Below are 26,985 nucleotides of genomic sequence, written 5' to 3' on the forward strand. Positions count from 1 at the left end.
AGAGGGTTTATACATTAACTGAAAATTTAGCAGAAATTCTTGAAAGTTGTCGACGCCAATTGCAATTTAGCAAACACGACGTTGTCACAGTTCATCCACTTTCCCAAAATCACCCTGCATTCTTTATTCTTTTTTCCTGTCGTTCATTGGGAACAAAAACGCCTTGAGACAAAGTTGAAGCCCAGGCAGGGACTTAACCCATCGATCTTCAGATTAAAAGTCAGATGCTCTACCGACTGCGCTTCCAAGGCCCATTCCAAACGCAGTCTTATAGCTCACTTCAAAGTCTCATATTGTATATTTTGAATGTCCTTCAATGGTAATTCAGCCTCACCAGCACATTTCCCTCGCAAGCAGACCGGCAGCCTCCCTTTGGCTTCCTTTCTCAAATTCTTCAGCTTGTTCTCGCTTTTTACCAGTGACTTGTGATTTGACAACTGTTTACCCAGGGACCTGCACTGGGACTTCAAGACTTTGAAGATTACGTTTAGTTCGGTGAGATCTGAGTGGGAAGCTACAGAGACAAAGATTGTATTTTGACAGAGGGAATAAAAGGTATCATCTGGTGTTTGTTCTGGCAGTGTGTGAACGTAAATAAATTCATCTAGTAAACTAGCGAATTATGCAAATCGCAAAGTTTCAGGATATAAATAGATCTGTCAGCACCACATCATCATGGAAAATAACCCCATCCTTTATACCGCCCGAGTCGTTCTTGCAAACGTGCAGCAACATAAATTGTTCAATATAAAAGCAAATTACTGCGGATGTAAAATCTGAAAGAAAAACAGGAAATGATGGAAAATGTCAGCGGGTCTGGCACCACCTGTGAAGAGAGAACCGAGTTAACATTTCGAGTCCGGGTCACTCGTCGTCACAGTAAATCAATTAATCATTCAATCGTTGCTCACAGATGTCGCTAAAAAACATTCAAAATGTTCCTTCAGGATTACCGGAGGTAAATCCTGTCATGCATTCAAAGAAAATACTGCGGATGTTGCAAATCTGCATGAGAAGCTAAACATGATAGGATTGAAGCTCAAAAATTCAGAGGATATATGTTGAGCCAGACACAGAGTTAACATTTCAAATCCGTGTGATCCTTAATCAGAGCTGAAGTGAGGAGTAAATGCAATGGAGTAGATGAGATGGAGTAGATGAGAAAATGGAAGTTGCGTGAAAAATGGAGCTATGAAAGGTTTGACATAAGAGTAGGCAGAGCATCTTCAAGGGTATTGCCATGGAGATGTTGCCAATAAACTCGGCATTCACCATTAAATTGGGAGCTTTTCACAACAGGTGACTTGTTTTGACGTAAAGGTATAAAGGCACTGCTGAGATTTGAAATCAGGATCTCCTGTTTACAAGACAGGCGCTTTAACCATCTAAGCCACAGCGCCTACTTGCACACCAGCTCTGCAAGTTTGGAGCAGATTTCCATTATTTTGATTACCGCTCAGTATTGTTGATTTCTCATGCTGACTTTGAGAGTGCAAATTTCATTGGCACTGGACTTTTGAAACTGCAAAAATTGCTGTTATTTCTGAAAGTTATTAGATTATAGCATTCTGCAGGGAGAAGTAAACAAACAGGAAATATTTTGTGAATTTGAAGTAATTAAACATGACCACAAAACTATTGTGATACAATGCAGGACAAGACCAGGAGAGGGTTTATACATTAACTGAAAATTTAGCAGAAATTCTTGAAAGTTGTCGACGCCAATTGCAATTTAGCAAACACGACGTTGTCACAGTTCATCCACTTTCCCAAAATCACCCTGCATTCTTTATTCTTTTTTCCTGTCGTTCATTGGGAACAAAAACGCCTTGAGACAAAGTTGAAGCCCAGGCAGGGACTTAACCCATCGATCTTCAGATTAAAAGTCAGATGCTCTACCGACTGCGCTTCCAGGGCCCATTCCAAACGCAGTCTTATAGCTCACTTCAAAGTCTCATATTGTATATATTGAATTTCCTTCAATGGTAATTCAGCCTCACCAGCACATTTCCCTCGCAAGCAGACCGGCAGCCTCCCTTTGGCTTCCTTTCTCAAATTCTTCAGCTTGTTCTCGCTTTTTACCAGTGACTTGTGATTTGACAACTGTTTACCCAGGGACCTGCACTGGGACTTCAAGACTTTGAAGATTACGTTTAGTTCGGTGAGATCTGAGTGGGAAGCTACAGAGACAAAGATTGTATTTTGACAGAGGGAATAAAAGGTATCATCTGGTGTTTGTTCTGGCAGTGTGTGAACGTAAATAAATTCATCTAGTAAACTAGCGAATTATGCAAATCGCAAAGTTTCAGGATATAAATAGATCTGTCAGCACCACATCATCATGGAAAATAACCCCATCCTTTATACCGCCTGTGGCGCACAAAGACTCCGTGAGACAAACAGAGTGAAGTCGATGAGGCTTTATTAAGCGTGTCTGTTCCCCAGCAGCCCGATAGTAAACTGGCATGCGGGGGAAGGCACCGGCTTCTTATACTTCGCCTTCAGGGCGGAGTATGAGGTCAACGGCCAACCAGGACCCGGGATCTGTCAGCCAATGACATTAGGGCTTCCAGTCCCACATGACCCCCAATACATACTACCACATTCACCCCTTGTCAAAAATGAACCCGGCGGGGTGATGCTTCGTATGGTGGTAAGGGTTTACAGTACTGGTCCTGGGAGGAGAGAACAGTTACATGGTAGGACCGTATTGGACAGTATCGTCCTGTTACAACTATTTACAGAGGAGATATGAAAACAAAATGTTCATTGGACAGTCCATCTTTGTTTTACATCGACGCCACGAGTCGGTCGGGCGGTCTGGTCGTCCGTGTCGATCGCCTCGGCCCCGGCGGTGGTGGTAGTGCTTGTACCAGCGTTGTCGCCTCCGGGAACCGCACGGTTTTAGCTGTCGGTGCAAAGGGGAGGGGGGCTGATCCTCCTGGGAAGGGGGCGGTCGCGGGGTGCGGCGGTGGCAGGAAGGGGGGCGGTTGGGTTGATGGTGCCGGGGGTGTGTGCGTGGTGCCGGCGGGCGCCAGATCCCGCAGGGAGACCGTGTCCTGTCGGCCGTCGGGGTACTCCACGTAGGCGTACTGGGGGTTTGCGTGGAGGAGGTGAACCCTTTCGACCAACGGGTCCGCCTTATGTGCCCGCACGTGCTTTCGGAGCAGGATGGGCCCTGGGGCCGCCAGCCAGGTCGGCAGCGACGTTCCAGAGGAGGACCTCCTAGGGAAGACAAGGAGACGCTCGTGAGGCGTTTGATTAGTGCTCGTACATAATAACGACCGGATGGAATGGAGAGCGTCCGGGAGGACCTCCTGCCACCGTGAAACTGGGAGATCCCTGGACCGTAGAGCCAGTAGGACGGCCTTCCAGACCGTGCCGTTCTCCCTCTCTACTTGCCCGTTCCCCCGGGGGTTGTAGCTGGTCGTCCTGCTTGAAGCTATACCCTTGCTGAGCAGGAACTGGCGCAGCTCGTCACTCATGAAAGAGGACCGACCCCCTGTCGCTGTGGACGTATGCGGGGTAACCGAACAGTGTGAATATGCTGTTCAGGGCTTTAATGACTGTGGCCGCGGTCATGTCGGAGCAGGGAATGGCAAAAGGGAAGCGGGAGTATTCGTCCACTACATTAAGGAAATACGCGTTGCGGTCGGTGGAGGGGAGGGGCCCTTTGAAATCGAGACTGAGGCGTTCAAAGGGACGGGAAGCCTTAATCAGGTGCGCTCCATCTGGCCTGAAAAAATGCGGTTTGCATTCTGCGCAGATGTGGCAGTCTCTTGTGACTGTACGGACCTCCTCTAAGGAGTAGGGGAGATTGCGGGACTTGATGAAGTGGTAAAACCGAGTGACCCCCGGGTGGCAGAGGTCCTCGTGGAGGGCTTGGAGGCGGTCAATTTGTGCGTTGGCACATGTCCCGCGGGATAGGGCATCAGACGGCTCGTTCAGCTTTCCGGGCCGGTACAAGATCTCATAGTTGAAGGTGGAGAGTTCGATCCTCCACCGCAAGATCTTGTCGTTCTTGATCTTGCCCCGCTGTGCATTATCGAACATGAAGGCAACCGACCGTTGGTCAGTGAGGAGAGTGAATCTCCTGCCGGCCAGGTAATGCCTCCAATGTCGCACAGCCTCCACTATGGCTTGGGCTTCCTTTTCCACTGAGGAGTGGCGGATTTCTGAGGCGTGGAGGGTTCGGGAGAAAAAGGCCACGGGTCTGCCCGCTTGGTTAAGGGTAGCCGCGAGAGCTACGTCAGAGGCGTCGCTCTCGACCTGGAAGGGGAGGGACTCGTCGATGGCGCGCATCGTGGCCTTTGCGATGTTCGCTTTGATGCGGCTGAAAGCCTGGCAAGCCTCTGTCGACAGCGGGAAAGCAGTGGTCTGTATTAGGGGGCGGGCCTTGTCTGCGTACTGGGGGACCCACTGGGCGTAGTATGAAAAGAACCCCAGGCAGCGTTTCAGGGCTTTTGGGCAGTGCGGGAGGGGAAATTCCATGAGTGCGCGCATACGTTCGGGGTCGGGGCCTATTATCCCATTGCGCACTATGTAGCCCAGAATGGCTAGCCGATCGGTGCTAAAAACGCACTTGTCCTCATTGTACGTGAGGTTCAAGGCTTTGGCAGTCTGGAGGAATTTTTGGAGGTTGGCGTCGTGGTCCTGCTGATCGTGGCCGCAGATGGTTACATTGTCGAGGTACGGGAACGTGGCCCGTAACCCATGTTGATCAACCATTCGGTCCATTTCCCGTTGGAAGACCGAGACGCCGTTTGTGACGCCAAAAGGGACCCTTAGGAAGTGGTATAATCGCCCGTCTGCCTCGAAGGCTGTGTACTTGCGGTCACTTGGGCGGATGGGGAGCTGATGGTAGGCGGACTTGAGGTCCACGGTGGAGAAGACTTTATACTGGGCAATCCGATTGACCATGTCGGATATGCGGGGGAGAGGGTACGCGTCTAGTTGTGTGTACCTGTTGATGGTCTGGCTATAGTCAATGACCATCCTTTGTTTCTCCCCTGTCTTCACTACTACCACCTGCGCTCTCCAGGGACTATTGCTGGCCTGGATTATGCCCTCCTTTAGTAGCCGCTGGACTTCGGAGCGAATGAAGGTCCGGTCCTGGGCGCTGTACCGTCTGCTCCTAGTGGCGACGGGTTTGCAATCCGGGGTGAGGTTCGCAAACAAGGACGGGGGTTGCACCTTGAGGGTGGCGAGGCCGCAGATAGTGAGTGGGGGTATGGGGCCGCCGAATTTAAACGTAAGGCTCTGTAGGTTACATTGAAAATCTAAGCCCAGCAAGGTGGGGGCACAGAGTTGGGGAAGGACGTTAAGTTTGTAGTTTTTGAATTCCCTCCCCTGTACCGTTAGGGTAACTATGCAGAATCCCTGGATCTGTACGGAGTGGGATCCTGCGGCTAGGCAAATCTTTTGTGCGCTGGGATAGGTAGTTAAGGAACAGCGTCTTACCGTGTCGGGATGTATAAAACTTTCCGTGCTCCCGGAGTCGACTAGGCATGGCGTCTCGTGGCCGTTAATTAGGACCGTTGTCGTCGTCGTCTGGAGAGTCCGGGGCCGAGCCTGATCGAGCGTAACCGAAGCGAGCCGTGGTTGTAGTAGTGGGGTGGGGTCCGTTGTTGCCGTCCAAGAGGACGTCGGGGATGGATAAAATGGCCGCCCCCATACCTCGCCCGTAGATGAGGGGTCACAAGATGGCGTCGGGGGTGGACAAAATGGCCGCCCCCACGCGTCGTACAGGTCGGGGGCGGTCCAAGATGGCGGGTCCCCTCCTCCCCTCGTGGTGGTCGGGACCCAAAATGGCGGCGTCTGCGGGTCGCACATTGAGTGCTGGGGGGTCTGGGGGGCGCTAGGACCGCGCGGAGTTCCCGGGCCGCGGGCGCTAGGACCGCGCGGAGTTCCTTTGGTGCGAGCTCCAGGGCCGCGGGCGCTAGGACCGCGCGGAGCTCCCTGGCTGGGGACCGGCAGGTCAGTGCGAGCGCTGGGACAGTGAGGAGGTCCCTCGCCGGGGACATCGGTGGTCGGGGTCAAGGTAGGTGGCGCTGGCGGGTCAGGCGTGGGGCGCGGGACGGGGGTGAGGGTGGCGTTCGGGATACGGAAAACCCCTTCCTCTCCGTGGAGAGTGTTGGCTGGCACCCAAATCGGGAGCGCCGGCGGCGGGTCATACATGGGCTGCGGGGAGGGGGGTTGGGGAGCGTAGCCGGCGTGCAGGGCTCCCAGTTCTCCCGGGACCGCGGTGGTCGGGACCCAAAATGGCGGCGCCTGGGGGTCGCACATGGCGTGCTGGGGGGGTTGGGAGGCATAGACTGCCTGTAGGGCTCCCTGTTCTCCCGGGACGGCGGCGACCACGCGGGACCGGCACACCACCGCATAGTGGCCCTTTTTCCCGCAGCTTTTGCAGATGGCTGCGCGGGCCGGACAGCGTTGTCGGGGGTGCTTCGCCTGGCCGCAGAAATAACAGCGGGCGCCCCCGGTGCGACTCGGCGTTTGGACTGCGCAAGCCTGTGGGGTGTCCGGGGGGGGGGTAGGGGGTTTGCCGCGGCGGGTACGTACGGGGCCCAATGGCCTGCCGCGCGGTCGGGGCCGTAGGCGCGGGTATTACGCGCGGCTACGTCCAGCGAGGCTGCCAGGGCCCGTGCCTCTGAGAGTCCTAGTGACTCTTTTTCTAGAAGTCTTTGGCGGATTTGGGAGGATTGTATACCTGCAACAAAAGCATCGCGCATTATCATGTCCATGTGTTCGTTTGCGTTCACCGACGGGCAGCTGCAGGCTCGTCCCAAAATCAGCAGCGCGGCGTAGAACTCGTCCATCGATTCTCCGGGAGCTTGCCGTCTTGTCGCGAGCTGGTAGCGAGCGTAGATTTGGTTAACTGGGCGAACGTAGAGACTTCTCAGTGCTGCGAACGCCGTCTGGAAATCGCGGGTGTCTTCAATGAGGGTGAAAATCTCCGTGCTCACCCTCGAGTGCAGGACCTGCAGTTTTTGTTCGTCTGAGACGCGGCCTGTGGTCGATGTGATGTAGGCCTCAAAGCAAGTCTGCCAGTGTTTGAAGGCTGCTGCTGCATTCACTGCGTGGGGGCAGATCCTCAGGCATTCTGGAATGATCCTGAGCTCCATAGTGCTTTTTAGGCACGCTTAATAAATTGTGGCGCACAAAGACTCCGTGAGACAAACAGAGTGAAGTCGATGAGGCTTTATTAAGCGTGTCTGTTCCCCAGCAGCCCGATAGTAAACTGGCCTGCGGGGGAAGGCACCGGCTTCTTATACTTCGCCTTCAGGGCGGAGTATGAGGTCAACGGCCAACCAGGACCCGGGATCTGTCAGCCAATGACATTAGGGCTTCCAGTCCCACATGACCCCCAATACATACTACCACACCGCCCGAGTCGTTCTTGCAAACGTGCAGCAACATAAATCGTTCAATATAAAAGCAAATTACTGCGGATGTAAAATCTGAAAGAAAAACAGGAAATGATGGAAAATCTCAGCGGGTCTGGCACCACCTGTGAAGAGAGAACCGAGTTAACATTTCGAGTCCGGGTCACTCTTATCACAGTAAATCAATTAATCATTCAATCGTTTCTCCCAGATGTCGCTAAAAAACATTCAAAATGTTCCTTCAGGATTACCGGAGGTAAATCCTGTCATGCATTCAAAGAAAATACTGTGGATGTTGCAAATCTGCATGAGAAGCTAAACATGATAGGATTGAAGCTCAAAAATTCAGAGGATATATGTTGAGCCAGACACAGAGTTAACATTTCAAATCCGTGTGATCCTTAATCAGAGCTGAAGTGAGGAGTAAATGCAATGGAGTAGATGAGATGGAGTAGATGAGAAAATGGAAGTTGCGTGAAAAATGGAGCTATGAAAGGTTTGACATAAGAGTAGGGAGAGCATCTTCAAGGGTATTGCCATGGAGATGTTGCCCATAAACTCAGCATTCACAACAGGTGACTTGTTTTGACGTAAAGGTATAAAGGAACTGCTGAGATTTGAAATCAGGATCTCCTGTTTACTAGACAGGCGCTTTAACCATCTAAGCCACAGCACCTACTTGCACACCAGCTCTGCAAGTTTGGAGCAGATTTCCATTATTTTGATTACCGCTCAGTATTGTTGATTTCTCATGCTGACTTTGAGAGTGCAAATTTCATTGGCACTGGACTTTTGAAACTGCAAAAATTGCTGTTATTTCTGAAAGTTATTAGATTATAGCATTCTGCAGGGAGTAGTTAACAAACAGGAAATATTTTGTGAATTGGAAGTAATTAAACATGACCACAAAACCATAGTGGTATAATGCAGGACAAGACCAGGAGAGAGTTTTTACATTAACTGAAAATCTAGCAAAAATTCTTGAAAGTTGTCGATGCCAATTGCAATTTGGCAAACACGACGTTGTCACAGTTCATCCACTTTCCACAAATCACCCTGCATTCTTTATTCTTTTTTCCTGTCGTTCATTGGGAACAAAAACGGCTAGAGACAAAGTTGAAGCCCAGGCAGGGACTTAAACCCATCGATCTTCAGATTAAAAGTCAGATGCTCTACCGACTGCGCTTCCAAGGCCCATTCCAAACGCAGTCTTATAGCTCACTTCAAAGTCTCATATTGTATATTTTGAATGTCCTTCAATGGTAATTCAGCCTCACCAGCACATTTCCCTCGCAAGCAGACTGGCAGCCTCCCTTTGGCTTCCTTTCTCAAATTCTTCAGCTTGTTCTCGCTTTTTACCAGTGACTTGTGATTTGACAACTGTTTACCCAGGGACCTGCACTGGGACTTCAAGACTTTGAAGATTACGTTTAGTTCGGTGAGATCTGAGTGGGAAGCTACAGAGACAAAGATTGTATTTTGACAGAGGGAATAAAAGGTATCATCTGGTGTTTGTTCTGGCAGTGTGTGAACGTAAATAAATTCATCTAGTAAACTAGCGAATTATGCAAATCGCAAAGTTTCAGGATATAAATAGATCTGTCAGCACCACATCATCATGGAAAATAACCCCATCCTTTATACCGCCCGAGTCGTTCTTGCAAACGTGCAGCAACATAAATCGTTCAATATAAAAGCAAATTACTGCGGATGTAAAATCTGAAAGAAAAACAGGAAATGATGGAAAATCTCAGCGGGTCTGGCACCACCTGTGAAGAGAGAACCGAGTTAACATTTCGAGTCCGGGTCACTCTTATCACAGTAAATCAATTAATCATTCAATCGTTGCTCACAGATGTCGCTAAAAAACATTCAAAATGTTCCTTCAGGATTACCGGAGGTAAATCCTGTCATGCATTCAAAGAAAATACTGTGGATGTTGCAAATCTGCATGAGAAGCTAAACATGATAGGATTGAAGCTCAAAAATTCAGAGGATATATGTTGAGCCAGACACAGAGTTAACATTTCAAATCCGTGTGATCCTTAATCAGAGCTGAAGTGAGGAGTAAATGCAATGGAGTAGATGAGATGGAGTAGATGAGAAAATGGAAGTTGCGTGAAAAATGGAGCTATGAAAGGTTTGACATAAGAGTAGGGAGAGCATCTTCAAGGGTATTGCCATGGAGATGTTGCCAACAAACTCTGCATTCACCATTAAATTGGGAGCTTTTCATAACAGGTTACTTGTTTTGACGTAAAGGTATAAAGGCAGTGCTGAGATTTGAACTCAGGATCTCCTGTTTACTAGACAGGCGCTTTAACCATCTAAGCCACAGCACCTACTGGCACATCAGCTCTGCAAGTTTGGAGCAGATTTCCATTATTTTGATTACCGCTCAGTATTGTTGATTTCTCATGCTGACTTTGAGAGTGCAAATTTCATTGGCACTGGACTTTTGAAACTGCAAAAATTGCAGTTATTTCTGAAAGTTATTAGATTATAGCATTCTGCAGGGACTAGTCAACAAACAGGAAATATTTTGTGAATTGGAAGTAATTAAACATGACCACAAAACTATAGTGGTATAATGCAGGACAAGACCAGGAGAGAGTTTTTACATTAACTGAAAATCTAGCAGAAATTGTTGAAAGTTGTCGACGGCAATTGCAATTTGGCAAACACGACGTTGTCACGGTTCATCAACTTTCACCAAATCACCCTGCATTCTTTATTCTTTTTTCCTGTTGTTCATTGGGAACAAAGACGCCTTGAGACAAAGTTGAAGCCCAGGCAGGGACCTAAACCCATCGATCTTCAGATTAAAAGTCAGATGCTCTACCGACTGCGCTTCCAGGGCCCATTCCAAACGCAGTCTTATAGCTCACTTCAAAGTCTCATATTGTATATTTTGAATTTCCTTCAATGGTAATTCAGCCTCACCAGCACATTTCCCTCGCAAGCAGATTGGCAGCCTCACTTTGGCTTCCTTTCTCAAATTCTTCAGCTTGTACTCGCTTTTTACCAGTGACTTGTGATGTGACAACTGTTTACCCAGGGACCTGCACTGGGACTTCAAGACTTTGAAGATTACGTTTAGTTCGGTGAGATCTGAGTGGGAGGCTACAGATACAAAGATTGTATTTTGACAGAGGGAATAAAAGGTATCATCTGGTGTTTGTTCTGGCAGTGTGTGAACGTAAATAAATTCATCTAGTAAACTAGCGAATTATGCAAATCGCAAAGTTTCAGGATATAAATAGATCTGTCAGCACCACATCATCATGGAAAATAACCCCATCCTTTATCCCGCCCGAGTCGTTCTTGCAAACGTGCAGCAACATAAATCGTTCAATATAAAAGCAAATTACCTCGGATGTAAAATCTGATAGAAAAACAGGAAATGATGGAAAATGTCAGCGGGTCTGGCGCCATCTGTGAAGAGAGAACCGAGTTAACATTTCGAGTCCGGGTCACTCTTCGTCACAGTAAATCAATTAATCATTCAATCGTTGCTCACAGATGTCGCTAAAAAACATTCAAAATGTTCCTTCAGGATTACCGGAGGTAAATCCTGTCATGCATTGAAAGAAAATACTGCAGATGTTGCGAATCTGCAGGAGAAGCTAAACATGATAGGATTGAAGCTCAAAAATTGAGAGGATATATGTGGAGCCAGACACAGCGTTAACATTTCAAATCCGTGTGATCCTTAATCAGAGCTGAAGTGAGGAGTAAATGCAATGGAGTAGATGAGATGGAGTAGATGAGAAAATGGAAGTTGCGTGAAAAATGGAGCTATGAAAGGTTTGACATAAGAGCAGGGTGGGCATTTTCAAGGTTAGTGCCATGGAGACTTTGCCAATAAACTCTGCATTCACCATTAAATTGGGAGCTTTTCATAACAGGTTACTTGTTTTGACAGAAAGGTGTAAAGGAACGCTGCGATTTGAACTAAGGATCCCCTGTTTACTGGACAGGCACTTTAACATCTAAGCCACAGCCCTACTGGCAGACCAGCTCTGCAAGTTTGGAGCAGATTTCCATTATTTTGATTACCGCTCAGTATTGTTGAGTTCTCATGCTGACTTTGCGAGTGCAAATTTCATTGGCACTGGACTTTTGAAACTGCAAAAATTGCTGTTATTTCTGAAAGTTATTAGATTATAGCATTCTGCAGGGAGAAGTTAACAAACAGGAAATATTTTGTGAATTGGAAGTAATTAAACATGACCACAAAACTATTGTGATACAATGCAGGACAAGACCAGGAGAGAGTTTTTACATTAACTGAAAATCTAGCAAAAATTCTTGAAAGTTGTCGACGGCAATTGCAATTTGGCAAACACGACGTTGTCACGGTTCATCCAGTTTCCCAAAATCACCCTGCATTCTTTATACTTTTTTCCTTTCGTTCATTGGGAACAAAAACACCTTGAGACAAAGTTGAAGCCCAGGCAGGGACTTAAACCCATCGATCTTCAGATTAAAAGTCAGATGCTCTACCGACTGCGCTTCCAGGGCCCATTCCAAACGCAGTCTTATAGCTCACTTCAAAGTCTCATATTGTATATTTTGAATTTCCGTCAATGGTAATTCAGCCTCACCAGCACATTTCCCTCGCAAGCAGACCGGCAGCCTCCCTTTGGCTTCCTTTCTCAAATTCTTCAGCTTGTTCTCGCTTTTTACCAGTGACTTGTGATGTGACAACTGTTTACCCAGGGACCTGCACTGGGACTTCAAGACTTTGAAGATTACGTTTAGTTCGGTGAGATCTGAGTGGGAAGCTACAGAGACAAAGATTGTATTTTGAGAGAGGGAATAAAAGGTATCATCTGGTGTTTGTTGTGGCAGTGTGTGAACGTAAATAAATTCATCTTGTAAACTAGCAAATTATGCAAATCGCAAAGTTTCAGGATATAAATAGATTTGTCAGCACCACATCATCATGGAAAATAACCCCATCCTTTATCCCGCCCGAGTCGTTCTTGCAAACGTGCAGCAACATAAATCGTTCAATATAAAAGCAAATTACTTCGGATGTAAAATCTGAAAGAAAAACAGGAAATGATGGAAAATCTCAGCGGGTCTGGCACCACCTGTGAAGAGAGAACCGAGTTAGCATTTCGAGTCCGGGTCACTCTTCGTCACAGTAAATCAATTAATCATTCAATCGTTGCTCACAGATGTCGCTAAAAAACATTCAAAAAGTTCCTTCAGGATTACCGGAGGTAAATCCTGTCATGCATTCAAAGAAAATACTGCAGATGGTGCGAATCTGCATGAGAAGCTAAACATGATAGGATTGAAGTTCAAAAATTCAGAGGATATATGTGGAGCCAGACACAGCGTTAACATTTCAAATTCGTGTGATCCTTAATCAGAGCTGAAGTGAGGAGTAAATGCAATGGAGTAGATGAGATGGAGTAGATGAGAAAATGGAAGTTGCGTGAAAAATGGTGCTATGAAAGGTTTGACATTAGAGTAGGGAAGGTATCTTCAAGGTAAGTGCCATGGAGATTTTGCCAATAAACTCTGCATTCACCATTAAATTGGGAGCTTTTCATAACAGGTTACTTGTTTTGACAGAAAGGTATAAAGGCACTGCTGAGATTTGAACTCAGGATCTCCTGTTTACGAGACAGGCGCTTTAACCATTTAAGCCACAGCGCCTACTTGCACACCAGCTCTGCAAGTTTGGAGCAGATTTCCATTATTTTGATTACCGCTCAGTATTGTTGATTTCTCATACTGACTTTGAGAGTGCAAATTTCATTGGCACTGGACTTTTGAAACTGCAAAAATTGCAGTTATTTCTGAAAGTTATTAGATTATAGCATTCTGCAGGGACTAGTAAACAAACAGGAAATATTTTGTGAATTGGAAGTAATTAAACATGACCACAAAACTATAGTGGTATAATGCAGGACAAGACCAGGAGAGAGTTTTTACATTAACTGAAAATCTAGCAGAAATTGTTGAAAGTTGTCGACGGCAATTGCAATTTGGCAAACACGACGTTGTCACGGTTCATCAACTTTCACCAAATCACCCTGCATTCTTTATTCTTTTTTCCTGTTGTTCATTGGGAACAAAGACGCCTTGAGACAAAGTTGAAGCCCAGGCAGGGACCTAAACCCATCGATCTTCAGATTAAAAGTCAGATGCTCTACCGACTGCGCTTCCAGGGCCCATTCCAAACGCAGTTTTATAGCTCACTTCAAAGTCTCATATTGTATATTTTGAATTTCCTTCAATGGTAATTCAGCCTCAGCAGCACATTTCCCTCGCAAGCAGATTGGCAGCCTCCCTTTGGCTTCCTTTCTCAAATTCTTCAGCTTGTACTCGCTTTTTACCAGTGACTTGTGATGTGACAACTGTTTACCCAGGGACCTGCACTGGGACTTCAAGACTTTGAAGATTACGTTTAGTTCGGTGAGATCTGAGTGGGAGGCTACAGATACAAAGATTGTATTTTGAGAAAGGGAATAAAAGGTATCATCTGGTGTTTGTTGTGGCAGAGTGTGAACGTAAATAAATTCATCGAGTAAACTAGCAAATTATGCAAATCGCAAAGTTTCAGGATATAAATAGATCTGTCAGCACCACATCATCATGGAAAATAACCCCATCCTTTATCCCGCCCGAGTCGTTCTTGCAAACGTGCAGCAACATAAATCGTTCAATATAAAAGCAAATTACCTCGGATGTAAAATCTGAAAGAAAAACAGGAAATGATGGAAAATCTCAGCGGGTCTGGCACCACCTGTGAAGAGAGAACCGAGTTAACATTTCGAGTCCGGGTCACTCTTCGTCACAGTAAATCAATTAATCATTCAATCGTTGCTCACAGATGTCGCTAAAAAACATTCAAAATGTTCCTTCAGGATTACCGGAGGTAAATCCTGTCATGCATTGAAAGAAAATACTGCGGATGTTGCGAATCTGCAGGAGAAGCTAAACATGATAGGATTGAAGCTCAAAAATTGAGAGGATATATGTGGAGCCAGACACAGCGTTAACATTTCAAATCCGTGTGATCCTTAATCAGAGCTGAAGTGAGGAGTAAATGCAATGGAGTAGATGAGATGGAGTAGATGGGAAAATGGAAGTAGCGTGAAAAATGGAGCTATGAAAGGTTTGACATAAGAGTAGGGAGAGCATCTTCAAGGTTAGTGCCATGGAGATGTTGCCAATAAACTCTGCATTCACCATTAAGTTGGGAGCTTTTCATAACAGGTTACTTGTTTTGACGTAAAGGTATAAAGGCACTGCTGAGATTTGAACTCAGGATCTCCTGTTTACGAGACAGGCGTTTTAACCATTTAAGCCACAGCGCCTACTTGCACACCAGCTCTGCAAGTTTGGAGCAGATTTCCATTATTTTGATTACCGCTCAGTATTGTTGATTTCTCATACTGACTTTGAGAGTGCAAATTTCATTGGCACTGGACTTTTGAAACTGCAAAAATTGCTGTTATTTCTGAAAGTTATTAGATTATAGCATTCTGCAGGGAGAAGTAAACAAACAGGAAATATTTTGTGAATTTGAAGTAATTAAACATGACCACAAAACTATTGTGATACAATGCAGGACAAGACCAGGAGAGAGTTTATACATTAACTGAAAATCTAGCAGAAATTCTTGAAAGTTGTCAACGCCAATTGCAATTTGGCAAATACGACGTTGTCACAGTTCATCCACTTTCCCAAAATCACCCTGCATTCTTTATTCTTTTTTCCTGTCGTTCATTGGGAACAAAAACGCCTTGAGACAAAGTTGAAGCCCAGGCAGGGACTTAAAGCCATCGATCTTCAGATTAAAAGTCAGATGCTCTACCGACTGCGCTTCCAGGGCCCATTCCAAACGCAGTCTTATAGCTCACTTCAAAGTCTCATATTGTATATTTTGAATTTCCTTCAATGGTAATTCAGCCTCACCAGCACATTTCCCTCGCAAGCAGACTGGCAGCCTCCCTTTGGCTTCCTTTCTCAAATTCTTCAGCTTGTTCTCGCTTTTTACCAGTTACTTGTGATTTGACAACTGTTTACCCAGGGACCTGCACTGGGACTTCAAGACTTTGAAGATTACGTTTAGTTCGGTGAGATCTGAGTGGGAAGCTACAGAGACAAAGATTGTATTTTGAGAGAGGGAATAAAAGATATAATCTGGTGTTTGTTGTGGCAGTGTGTGAACGTAAAAAAATTCATCGAGTAAACTAGCAAATTATGCAAATCGCAAAGTTTCAGGATATAAATAGATCTGTCAGCACCACATTATCATGGAACATAACCCCATCCTTTATACCGCCCGAGTCGTTCTTGCAAACGTGCAGCAACATAAATCGTTCAAAATAAAAGCAAATTACTGCGGATGTAAAATCTGAAAGAAAAACAGGAAATGATGGAAAATCTCAGCGGGTCTGGCACCACCTGTGAAGAGAGAACCGAGTTAACATTTCGAGTCCGGGTCACTCTTCGTCACAGTAAATCAATTAATCATTCAATCGTTGCTCACAGATGTCGCTAAAAAACATTCAAAATGTTCCTTCAGGATTACCGGAGGTAAATCCTGTCATGCATTCAAAGAAAATACTGCGGATGTTGCAAATCTGCATGAGAAGCTAAACATGATAGGATTGAAGCTCAAAAATTCAGAGGATATATGTGGAGCCAGACACAGAGTTAACATTTCAAATCCGTGTGATCCTTAATCAGAGCTGAAGTGAGGAGTAAATGCAATGGAGTAGATGAGATGGAGTAGATGGGAAAATGGAAGTAGCGTGAAAAATGGAGCTATGAAAGGTTTGACATAAGAGTAGGGAGAGCATCTTCAAGGTTAGTGCCATGGAGATGTTGCCAATAAACTCTGCATTCACCATTAAGTTGGGAGCTTTTCATAACAGGTTACTTGTTTTGACGTAAAGGTATAAAAGCACTGCTGAGATTTGAACTCAGGATCTCCTGTTTACTAGACAGGCGCTTTAACCATCTAAGCCACAGCACCTACTGGCACACCAGCTCAGCAAGTTTGGAGCAGATTTCCATTATTTTGATTACCGATCAGTATTGTTGATTTCTCATGCTGACTTTGAGAGTGCAAATTTCATTGGCACTGGACTTTTGAAACTGCAAAAATTGCAGTTATTTCTGAAAGTTATTAGATTATAGCATTCTGCAGGGACTAGTAAACAAACAGGAAATATTTTGTGAATTGGAAGTAATTAAACATGACCACAAAACTATAGTGGTATAATGCAGGACAAGACCAGGAGAGAGTTTTTACATTAACTGAAAATCTAGCAGAAATTGTTGAAAGTTGTCGACGGCAATTGCAATTTGGCAAACACGACGTTGTCACGGTTCATCAACTTTCACCAAATCACCCTGCATTCTTTATTCTTTTTTCCTGTTGTTCATTGGGAACAAAGACGCCTTGAGACAAAGTTGAAGCCCAGGCAGGGACCTAAACCCATCGATCTTCAGATTAAAAGTCAGATGCTCTACCGACTGCGCTTCCAGGGCCCATTCCAAACGCAGTTTTATAGCTCACTTCAAAGTCTCATATTGTATATTTTGAATTTCCTTCAATGGTAATTCAGCCTCAGCAGCACATTTCCCTCGCAAGCAGATTGGCAGCCTCCCTTTGGCTTCCTTTCTCAAATTCTTCAGCTTGTACTCGCTTTTTACCAGTGACTTGTGATGTGACAACTGTTTACCCAGGGACCTGCACTGGGACTTCAAGACTTTGAAGATTACGTTTAGTTCGGTGAGATCTGAGTGGGAGGCTCCAGATACAAAGATTGTATTTTGAGAGAGGGAATAAAAGGTATCATCTGGTGTTTGTTGTGGCAGTGTGTGAACGTAAATAAATTCATCTTGTAAACTAGCAAATTATGCAAATCGCAAAGTTTCAGGATATAAATAGATCTGTCAGCACCACATCATCATGGAAAATAACCCCATCCTTTATCCCGCCCGAGTCGTTCTTGCAAACGTGCAGCAACATAAATCTTCAATATAAAAGCAAATTACTTCGGATGTAAAATCTGAAAGAAAAACAGGAAATGATGGAAAATCTCAGCGGGTCTGGCACCACCTGTGAAGAGAGAACCGAGTTAGCATTTCGAGTCCGGGTCACTCTTCGTCCCAGTAAATCAATTAATCATTCAATCGTTGCTCACAGATGTCGCTAAAAAACATTCAAAAAGTTCCTTCAGGATTACCGGAGGTAAATCCTGTCATGCATTCAAAGAAAATACTGCAGATGGTGCGAATCTGCATGAGAAGCTAAACATGATAGGATTGAAGTTCAAAAATTCAGAGGATATATGTGGAGCCAGACACAGCGTTAACATTTCAAATCCGTGTGATCCTTAATCAGAGCTGAAGTGAGGAGTAAATGCAATGGAGTAGATGAGATGGAGTAGATGGGAAAATGGAAGTAGCGTGAAAAATGGAGCTATGAAAGGTTTGACATAAGAGTAGGGAGAGCATCTTCAAGGTTAGTGCCATGGAGATGTTGACAATAAACTCTGCATTCACCATTAAGTTGGGAGCTTTTCATAACAGGTTACTTGTTTTGACAGAAAGGTATAAAGGCACTGCTGAGATTTGAACTCAGGATCTCCTGTTTACAAGACAGGCGTTTTAACCATTTAAGCCACAGCGCCTACTTGCACACCAGCTCTGCAAGTTTGGAGCAGATTTCCATTATTTTGATTACCGCTCAGTATTGTTGATTTCTCATACTGACTTTGAGAGTGCAAATTTCATTGGCACTGGACTTTTGAAACTGCAAAAATTGCAGTTATTTCTGAAAGTTATTAGATTATAGCATTCTGCAGGGAGAAGTAAACAAACAGGAAATATTTTGTGAATTTGAAGTAATTAAACATGACCACAAAACTATTGTGATACAATGCAGGACAAGACCAGGAGAGAGTTTATACATTAACTGAAAATCTAGCAGAAATTCTTGAAAGTTGTCAACGCCAATTGCAATTTGGCAAATACGACGTTGTCACAGTTCATCCACTTTCCCAAAATCACCCTGCATTCTTTATTCTTTTTTCCTGTCGTTCATTGGGAACAAAAACGCCTTGAGACAAAGTTGAAGCCCAGGCAGGGACTTAAAGCCATCGATCTTCAGATTAAAAGTCAGATGCTCTACCGACTGCGCTTCCAGGGCCCATTCCAAACGCAGTCTTATAGCTCACTTCAAAGTCTCATATTGTATATTTTGAATTTCCTTCAATGGTAATTCAGCCTCACCAGCACATTTCCCTCGCAAGCAGACTGGCAGCCTCCCTTTGGCTTCCTTTCTCAAATTCTTCAGCTTGTTCTCGCTTTTTACCAGTGACTTGTGATTTGACAACTGTTTACCCAGGGACCTGCACTGGGACTTCAAGACTTTGAAGATTACGTTTAGTTCGGTGAGATCTGAGTGGGAAGCTACAGAGACAAAGATTGTATTTTGAGAGAGGGAATAAAAGATATAATCTGGTGTTTGTTGTGGCAGTGTGTGAACGTAAAAAAATTCATCGAGTAAACTAGCAAATTATGCAAATCGCAAAGTTTCAGGATATAAATAGATCTGTCAGCACCACATTATCATGGAACATAACCCCATCCTTTATACCGCCCGAGTCGTTCTTGCAAACGTGCAGCAACATAAATCGTTCAAAATAAAAGCAAATTACTGCGGATGTAAAATCTGAAAGAAAAACAGGAAATGATGGAAAATCTCAGCGGGTCTGGCACCACCTGTGAAGAGAGAACCGAGTTAACATTTCGAGTCCGGGTCACTCTTCGTCACAGTAAATCAATTAATCATTCAATCGTTGCTCACAGATGTCGCTAAAAAACATTCAAAATGTTCCTTCAGGATTACCGGAGGTAAATCCTGTCATGCATTCAAAGAAAATACTGCGGATGTTGCAAATCTGCATGAGAAGCTAAACATGATAGGATTGAAGCTCAAAAATTCAGAGGATATATGTGGAGCCAGACACAGAGTTAACATTTCAAATCCGTGTGATCCTTAATCAGAGCTGAAGTGAGGAGTAAATGCAATGGAGTAGATGAGATGGAGTAGATGGGAAAATGGAAGTTGCGTGAAAAATGGAGCTATGAAAGGTTTGACATAAGAGCAGGGTGGGCATTTTCAAGGTTAGTGCCATGGAGACTTTGCCAATAAACTCTGCATTCACCATTAAATTGGGAGCTTTTCATAACAGGTTACTTGTTTTGACAGAAAGGTGTAAAGGAACGCTGAGATTTGAACTAAGGATCCCCTGTTTACTAGACAAGCACTTTAACATCTAAGCCACAGCCCTACTGGCAGACCAGCTCTGCAAGTTTGGAGCAGATTTCCATTATTTTGATTACCGCTCAGTATTGTTGATTTCTCATGCTGACTTTGCGAGTGCAAATTTCATTGGCACTGGACTTTTGAAACTGCAAAAATTGCTGTTATTTCTGAAAGTTATTAGATTATAGCATTCTGCAGGGAGAAGTTAACAAACAGGAAATATTTTGTGAATTGGAAGTAATTAAACATGACCACAAAACTATTGTGATACAATGCAGGACAAGACCAGGAGAGAGTTTTTACATTAACTGAAAATCTTGCAAAAATTCTTGAAAGTTGTCGACGGCAATTGCAATTTGGCAAACACGACGTTGTCACGGTTCATCCAGTTTCACCAAATCACCCTGCATTCTTTATTCTTTTTTCCTGTCGTTCATTGGGAACAAAGACGCCTTGAGACAAAGTTGAAGCCCAGGCAGGGACTTAAACCCATCGATCTTCAGATTAAAAGTCAGATGCTCTACCGACTGTGCTTCTAGGGCCCATTCCAAACGCAGTCTTATAGCTCACTTCAAAGTCTCATATTGTATATTTTGAATTTCCGTCAATGGTAATTCAGCCTCACCAGCACATTTCCCTCGCAAGCAGACCGGCAGCCTCCCTTTGGCTTCCTTTCTCAAATTCTTCAGCTTGTTCTCGCTTTTTGCCAGTGACTTGTGATGTGACAACTGTTTACCCAGGGACCTGCACTGGGACTTCAAGACTTTGAAGATTACGTTTAGTTCGGTGAGATCTGAGTGGGAAGCTACAGAGACAAAGATTGTATTTTGAGAGAGGGAATAAAAGGTATCATCTGGTGTTTGTTGTGGCAGTGTGTGAACGTAAATAAATTCATCTTGTAAACTAGCAAATTATGCAAATCGCAAAGTTTCAGGATATAAATAGATTTGTCAGCACTACATCATCATGGAAAATAACACCATCCTTTATACCGCCCGAGTCGTTCTTGCAAACGTGCATCAACATAAATCGTTCAATATGAAAGCAAATTACTGCGGATGTAAAATCTGAAAGAAAAACAGGAAATGATGGAAAATCTCAGCGGGTCTGGCACCACCTGTGAAGAGAGAACCGAGTTAGCATTTCGAGTCCGGGTCACTCTTCGTCACAGTAAATCAATTAATCATTCAATCGTTGCTCACAGATGTCGCTAAAAAACATTCAAAATGTTCCTTCAGGATTACCGGAGGTAAATCCTGTCATGCATTCAAAGAAAATACTGCGGATGTTGCAAATCTGCATGAGAAGCTAAACATGATAGGATTGAAGCTCAAAAATTCAGAGGATATATGTGGAGCCAGACACAGAGTTAACATTTCAAATCCGTGTGATCCTTAATCAGAGCTGAAGTGAGGAGTAAATGCAATGGAGTAGATGAGATGGAGTAGATGAGAAAATGGAAGTTGCGTGAAAAATGGAGCTATGAAAGGTTTGACATAAGAGTAGGGAGAGCATCTTCAAGGGTAGTGCCATGGAGATGTTGCCAATCAACTCTGCATTCACAATTAAATTGGGAGCTTTTCACAACAGGTGACTTGTTTTGACGTAAAGGTATAAAGGCACTGCTGAGATTTGAACTCAGCATCTCCTGTTTACTAGACAGGCGCTTTAACCATCTAAGCCACAGCGCCTACTTGCACACCAGCTCTGCAAGTTTGGAGCAGATTTCCATTATTTTGATTACCGCTCAGTAGTGTTGATTTCTCATGCTGACTTTGAGAGTGCAAATTTCATTGGCACTGGACTTTTGAAACTGATAAAATTGCTGTTATTTCTGAAAGTTATTAGATTATCGCATTCTGCAGGGAAAAGTAAACAAACAGGAAATATGTTGTGAATTTGAAGTAATTAAACATGACCACAAAACTATTGTGATACAATGCAGGACAAGACCAGGAGAGAGTTTATACATTAACTGAAAATCTCGCAGAAATTCTTGAAAGTTGTCGACGCCAATTGCAATTTGGCAAACACGACGTTGTCACAGTTCATCCACTTTCCCAAAATCACCCTGCATTCTTTATTCTTTTTTCCTGTCGTTCATTGGGAACAAAAACGCCTTGAGACAAAGTTGAAGCCCAGGCAGGGACTTAAACCCATCGATCTTCAGATTAAAAGTCAGATGCTCTACCGACTGCGCTTCCAAGGCCCATTCCAAACGCAGTCTTATAGCTCACTTCAAAGTCTCATATTGTATATTTTGAATTTCCTTCAACGGTAATTCAGCCTCACCAGCACATTTCCCTCGCAAGCAGACTGGCAGCCTCCCTTTGGCTTCCTTTCTCAAATTCTTCAGCTTGTTCTCGCTTTTTACCAGTGACTTGTGATTTGACAACTGTTTACCCAGGGACCTGCACTGGGACTTCAAGACTTTGAAGATTACGTTTAGTTCGGTGAGATCTGAGTGGGAAGCTACAGAGACAAAGATTGTATTTTGAGAGAGGGAATAAAAGGTATCATCTGGTGTTTGTTGTGGCAGTGTGTGAACGTAAATAAATTCATCTAGTAAACTAGCAAATTATGCAAATCGCAAAGTTTCAGGATATAAATAGATCTGTCAGCACCACATCATCATGGAAAATAACACCATCCTTTATACCGCCCGAGTCGTTCTTGCAAACGTGCAGCAACATAAATCGTTCAATATAAAAGCAAATTACTGCGGATGTAAAATCTGAAAGAAAAACAGGAAATGATGGAAAATCTCAGCGGGTCTGGCACCACCTGTGAAGAGAGAACCGAGTTAACATTTCGAGTCCGGGTCACTCTTCGTCACAGTAAATCAATTAATCATTCAATCGTTGCTCACAGATGTCGCTAAAAAATATTCAAAATGTTCCTTCAGGATTACCGGAGGTAAATCCTGTCATGCATTCAAAGAAAATACTGCGGATGTTGCAAATCTGCATGAGAAGCTAAACATGATAGGATTGAAGCTCAAAAATTCAGAGGATATATGTGGAGCCAGACACAGAGTTAACATTTCAAATCCGTGTGATCCTTAATCAGAGCTGAAGTGAGGAGTAAATGCAATGGAGTAGATGAGATAGAACATAGAACATAGAACATAGAACAATACAGCGCAGTACAGGCCCTTCGGCCCACGATGTTGCACCGAAACAAAAGCCATCTAACCTACACTATACCATTATCATCCATATGTTTATCCAATAAACTTTTAAATGCCCTTAATGTTGGCGAGTTCACTACTGTAGCAGGTAGGGCATTCCACGGCCTCACTACTCTTTGCGTAAAGAACCTACCCCTGACCTCTGTCCTATAACTATTACCCCTCAGTTTAAGGCTATGTCCCCTCGTGCTAGCCATTTCCATCCGCGGGAGAAGGCTCTCACTGTCCACCCTATCTAACCCTCTGATCATTTTGTATGCCTCTATTAAGTCTCCTCTTAACCTTCTTCTCTCTAATGAAAACAACCTCAAGTCCATCAGCCTTTCCTCATAAGATTTTCCCTCCATACCAGGCAACATCCTGGTAAATCTCCTCTGCACCCGCTCCAAAGCCTCCACGTCCTTCCTATAATGCGGTGACCAGAACTGTACGCAATACTCCAAATGCGGCCGTACCAGAGTTCTGTACAGCTGCAACATGACCTCCTGACTCCGGAACTCAATCCCTCTACCAATGAAGGCCAACACTCCATAGGCCTTCTTCACCACCCTATCAACCTGGGTGGCAACTTTCAGGGATCTATGTACATGGACACCTAGATCCCTCTGCGCATCCACACTTTCAAGAACTTTTCCATTAGCCACATATTCCACATTCCTGTTTTTCCTTCCAAAGTGAATCACCTCACACTTCTCTACATTAAACTCCATTTGCCACCTCTCAGCCCAGCACTGCAGCTTATCTATATCCCTCTGTAACCTGCTACTTCCTTCCTCACTATCTACAACACCACCGACTTTAGTATCGTCTGCAAATTTACTCACCCACCCTTCTGCGCCTTCCTCTAGGTCATTGATAAAAATGACAAACAGCAACGGCCCCAGAACAGATGGAGTAGATGAGAAAATGGAAGTTGCGTGAAAAATGGAGCTATGAAAGGTTTGACATAAGAGTAGGGAGAGCATCTTCAAGGGTAGTGCCATGGAGATGTTGCCAATCAACTCTGCATTCACCATTAAATTGGGAGCTTTTCACAACAGGTGACTTGTTTTGACGTAAAGGTATAAAGGCACTGCTGAGATTTGAACTCAGGATCTCCTGTTTACTAGACAGGCGCTTTAACCATCTAAGCCACAGCGCCTACTTGCACACCAGCTCCGCAAGTTTGGAGCAGATTTCCATTATTTTGATTACCGCTCAGTATTGTTGATTTCTCATACTGACTTTGAGAGTGCAAATTTCATTGGCACTGGACTTTTGAAACTGCAAAAATTGCTGTTATTTCTGAAAGTTATTAGATTATCGCATTCTGCAGGGAAAAGTAAACAAACAGGAAATATGTTGTGAATTTGAAGTAATTAAACATGACCACAAAACTATTGTGATACAATGCAGGACAAGACCAGGCGAGAGTTTATACATTAACTGAAAATCTAGCAGAAATTCTTGAAAGTTGTCAACGCCAATTGCAATTTGGCAAACACGACGTTGTCACGGTTCATCCAGTTTCCCAAAATCACCCTGCATTCTTTATACTTTTTTCCTTTCGTTCATTGGGAACAAAAACACCTTGAGACAAAGTTGAAGCCCAGGCAGGGACTTAAACCCATCGATCTTCAGATTAAAAGTCAGATGCTCTACCGACTGCGCTTCCAGGGCCCATTCCAAACGCAGTCTTATAGCTCACTTCAAAGTCTCATATTGTATATTTTGAATTTCCGTCAATGGTAATTCAGCCTCACCAGCACATTTCCCTCGCAAGCAGACCGGCAGCCTCCCTTTGGCTTCCTTTCTCAAATTCTTCAGCTTGTTCTCGCTTTTTACCAGTGACTTGTGATGTGACAACTGTTTACCCAGGGACCTGCACTGGGACTTCAAGACTTTGAAGATTACGTTTAGTTCGGTGAGATCTGAGTGGGAAGCTACAGAGACAAAGATTGTATTTTGAGAGAGGGAATAAAAGGTATCATCTGGTGTTTGTTGTGGCAGTGTGTGAACGTAAATAAATTCATCTTGTAAACTAGCAAATTATGCAAATCGCAAAGTTTCAGGATATAAATAGATTTGTCAGCACCACATCATCATGGAAAATAACCCCATCCTTTATCCCGCCCGAGTCGTTCTTGCAAACGTGCAGCAACATAAATCGTTCAATATAAAAGCAAATTACTTCGGATGTAAAATCTGAAAGAAAAACAGGAAATGATGGAAAATCTCAGCGGGTCTGGCACCACCTGTGAAGAGAGAACCGAGTTAGCATTTCGAGTCCGGGTCACTCTTCGTCCCAGTAAATCAATTAATCATTCAATCGTTGCTCACAGATGTCGCTAAAAAACATTCAAAAAGTTCCTTCAGGATTACCGGAGGTAAATCCTGTCATGCATTCAAAGAAAATACTGCAGATGGTGCGAATCTGCATGAGAAGCTAAACATGATAGGATTGAAGTTCAAAAATTCAGAGGATATATGTGGAGCCAGACACAGCGTTAACATTTCAAATTCGTGTGATCCTTAATCAGAGCTGAAGTGAGGAGTAAATGCAATGGAGTAGATGAGATGGAGTAGATGAGAAAATGGAAGTTGCGTGAAAAATGGTGCTCTGAAAGGTTTGACATTAGAGTAGGGAGGGTATCTTCAAGGTAAGTGCCATGGAGATTTTGCCAATAAACTCTGCATTCACCATTAAATTGGGAGCTTTTCATAACAGGTTACTTGTTTTGACAGAAAGGTATAAAGGCACTGCTGAGATTTGAACTCAGGATTTCCTGTTTACGAGACAGGCGCTTTAACCATTTAAGCCACAGCGCCTACTTGCACACCAGCTCTGCAAGTTTGGAGCAGATTTCCATTATTTTGATTACCGCTCAGTATTGTTGATTTCTCATACTGACTTTGAGAGTGCAAATTTCATTGGCACTGGACTTTTGAAACTGCAAAAATTGCAGTTATTTCTGAAAGTTATTAGATTATAGCATTCTGCAGGGACTAGTAAACAAACAGGAAATATTTTGTGAATTGGAAGTAATTAAACATGACCACAAAACTATAGTGGTATAATGCAGGACAAGACCAGGAGAGAGTTTTTACATTAACTGAAAATCTAGCAGAAATTGTTGAAAGTTGTCGACGGCAATTGCAATTTGGCAAACACGACGTTGTCACGGTTCATCAACTTTCACCAAATCACCCTGCATTCTTTATTCTTTTTTCCTGTTGTTCATTGGGAACAAAGACGCCTTGAGACAAAGTTGAAGCCCAGGCAGGGACCTAAACCCATCGATCTTCAGATTAAAAGTCAGATGCTCTACCGACTGCGCTTCCAGGGCCCATTCCAAACGCAGTTTTATAGCTCACTTCAAAGTCTCATATTGTATATTTTGAATTTCCTTCAATGGTAATTCAGCCTCACCAGCACATTTCCCTCGCAAGCAGATTGGCAGCCTCCCTTTGGCTTCCTTTCTCAAATTCTTCAGCTTGTACTCGCTTTTTACCAGTGACTTGTGATGTGACAACTGTTTACCCAGGGACCTGCACTGGGACTTCAAGACTTTGAAGATTACGTTTAGTTCGGTGAGATCTGAGTGGGAGGCTACAGATACAAAGATTGTATTTTGAGAAAGGGAATAAAAGGTATCATCTGGTGTTTGTTGTGGCAGTGTGTGAACGTAAATAAATTCATCGAGTAAACTAGCAAATTATGCAAATCGCAAAGTTTCAGGATATAAATAGATCTGTCAGCACCACATCATCATGGAAAATAACCCCATCCTTTATCCCGCCCGAGTCGTTCTTGCAAACGTGCAGCAACATAAATCGTTCAATATAAAAGCAAATTACTGCGGATGTAAAATCTGAAAGAAAAACAGGAAATGATGGAAAATCTCAGTGGGTCTGGCACCACCTGTGAAGAGAGAACCGAGTTAACATTTCGAGTCCGGGTCACTCTTCGTCACAGTAAATCAATTAATCATTCAATCGTTGCTCACAGATGTCGCTAAAAAACATTCAAAATGTTCCTTCAGGATTACCGGAGGTAAATCCTGTCATGCATTGAAAGAAAATACTGCGGATGTTGCGAATCTGCAGGAGAAGCTAAA

The 26,985-nt window shown here is 44.1% G+C and overlaps 10 non-coding genes across 10 annotated transcripts; all 10 read right to left on the reverse strand.

The window, feature by feature from the left end:
* Positions 1 to 1,326: 1,326 nt before the first annotated feature.
* On the reverse strand, positions 1,327 to 1,400 carry trnat-ugu (transfer RNA threonine (anticodon UGU)). Its single transcript has one exon. It is a non-coding gene; the product is annotated as a tRNA-Thr (tRNA).
* A 6,587-nt stretch (positions 1,401 to 7,987) lies between these two features.
* trnat-agu (transfer RNA threonine (anticodon AGU)) lies at positions 7,988 to 8,061 on the reverse strand. Its single transcript has one exon. It is a non-coding gene; the product is annotated as a tRNA-Thr (tRNA).
* A 1,592-nt stretch (positions 8,062 to 9,653) lies between these two features.
* On the reverse strand, positions 9,654 to 9,727 carry trnat-agu (transfer RNA threonine (anticodon AGU)). The gene has a single exon. It is a non-coding gene; the product is annotated as a tRNA-Thr (tRNA).
* Positions 9,728 to 12,984: 3,257 nt separating this feature from the next.
* trnat-cgu (transfer RNA threonine (anticodon CGU)) lies at positions 12,985 to 13,058 on the reverse strand. The gene has a single exon. It is a non-coding gene; the product is annotated as a tRNA-Thr (tRNA).
* Positions 13,059 to 14,651: 1,593 nt separating this feature from the next.
* trnat-cgu (transfer RNA threonine (anticodon CGU)) lies at positions 14,652 to 14,725 on the reverse strand. Its single transcript has one exon. It is a non-coding gene; the product is annotated as a tRNA-Thr (tRNA).
* Positions 14,726 to 16,318: 1,593 nt separating this feature from the next.
* Positions 16,319 to 16,392, reverse strand: trnat-agu (transfer RNA threonine (anticodon AGU)). The gene has a single exon. It is a non-coding gene; the product is annotated as a tRNA-Thr (tRNA).
* Positions 16,393 to 17,984: 1,592 nt separating this feature from the next.
* On the reverse strand, positions 17,985 to 18,058 carry trnat-ugu (transfer RNA threonine (anticodon UGU)). Its single transcript has one exon. It is a non-coding gene; the product is annotated as a tRNA-Thr (tRNA).
* Positions 18,059 to 21,315: 3,257 nt separating this feature from the next.
* On the reverse strand, positions 21,316 to 21,389 carry trnat-agu (transfer RNA threonine (anticodon AGU)). The gene has a single exon. It is a non-coding gene; the product is annotated as a tRNA-Thr (tRNA).
* A 2,566-nt stretch (positions 21,390 to 23,955) lies between these two features.
* trnat-agu (transfer RNA threonine (anticodon AGU)) lies at positions 23,956 to 24,029 on the reverse strand. The gene has a single exon. It is a non-coding gene; the product is annotated as a tRNA-Thr (tRNA).
* A 1,593-nt stretch (positions 24,030 to 25,622) lies between these two features.
* Positions 25,623 to 25,696, reverse strand: trnat-cgu (transfer RNA threonine (anticodon CGU)). The gene has a single exon. It is a non-coding gene; the product is annotated as a tRNA-Thr (tRNA).
* Between the last annotated feature and the right edge of the window lie 1,289 nt (positions 25,697 to 26,985).

Source organism: Scyliorhinus torazame, chromosome 4, assembly GCF_047496885.1.
Source record: "Scyliorhinus torazame isolate Kashiwa2021f chromosome 4, sScyTor2.1, whole genome shotgun sequence".
Taxonomy (NCBI): domain Eukaryota; kingdom Metazoa; phylum Chordata; class Chondrichthyes; order Carcharhiniformes; family Scyliorhinidae; genus Scyliorhinus; species Scyliorhinus torazame.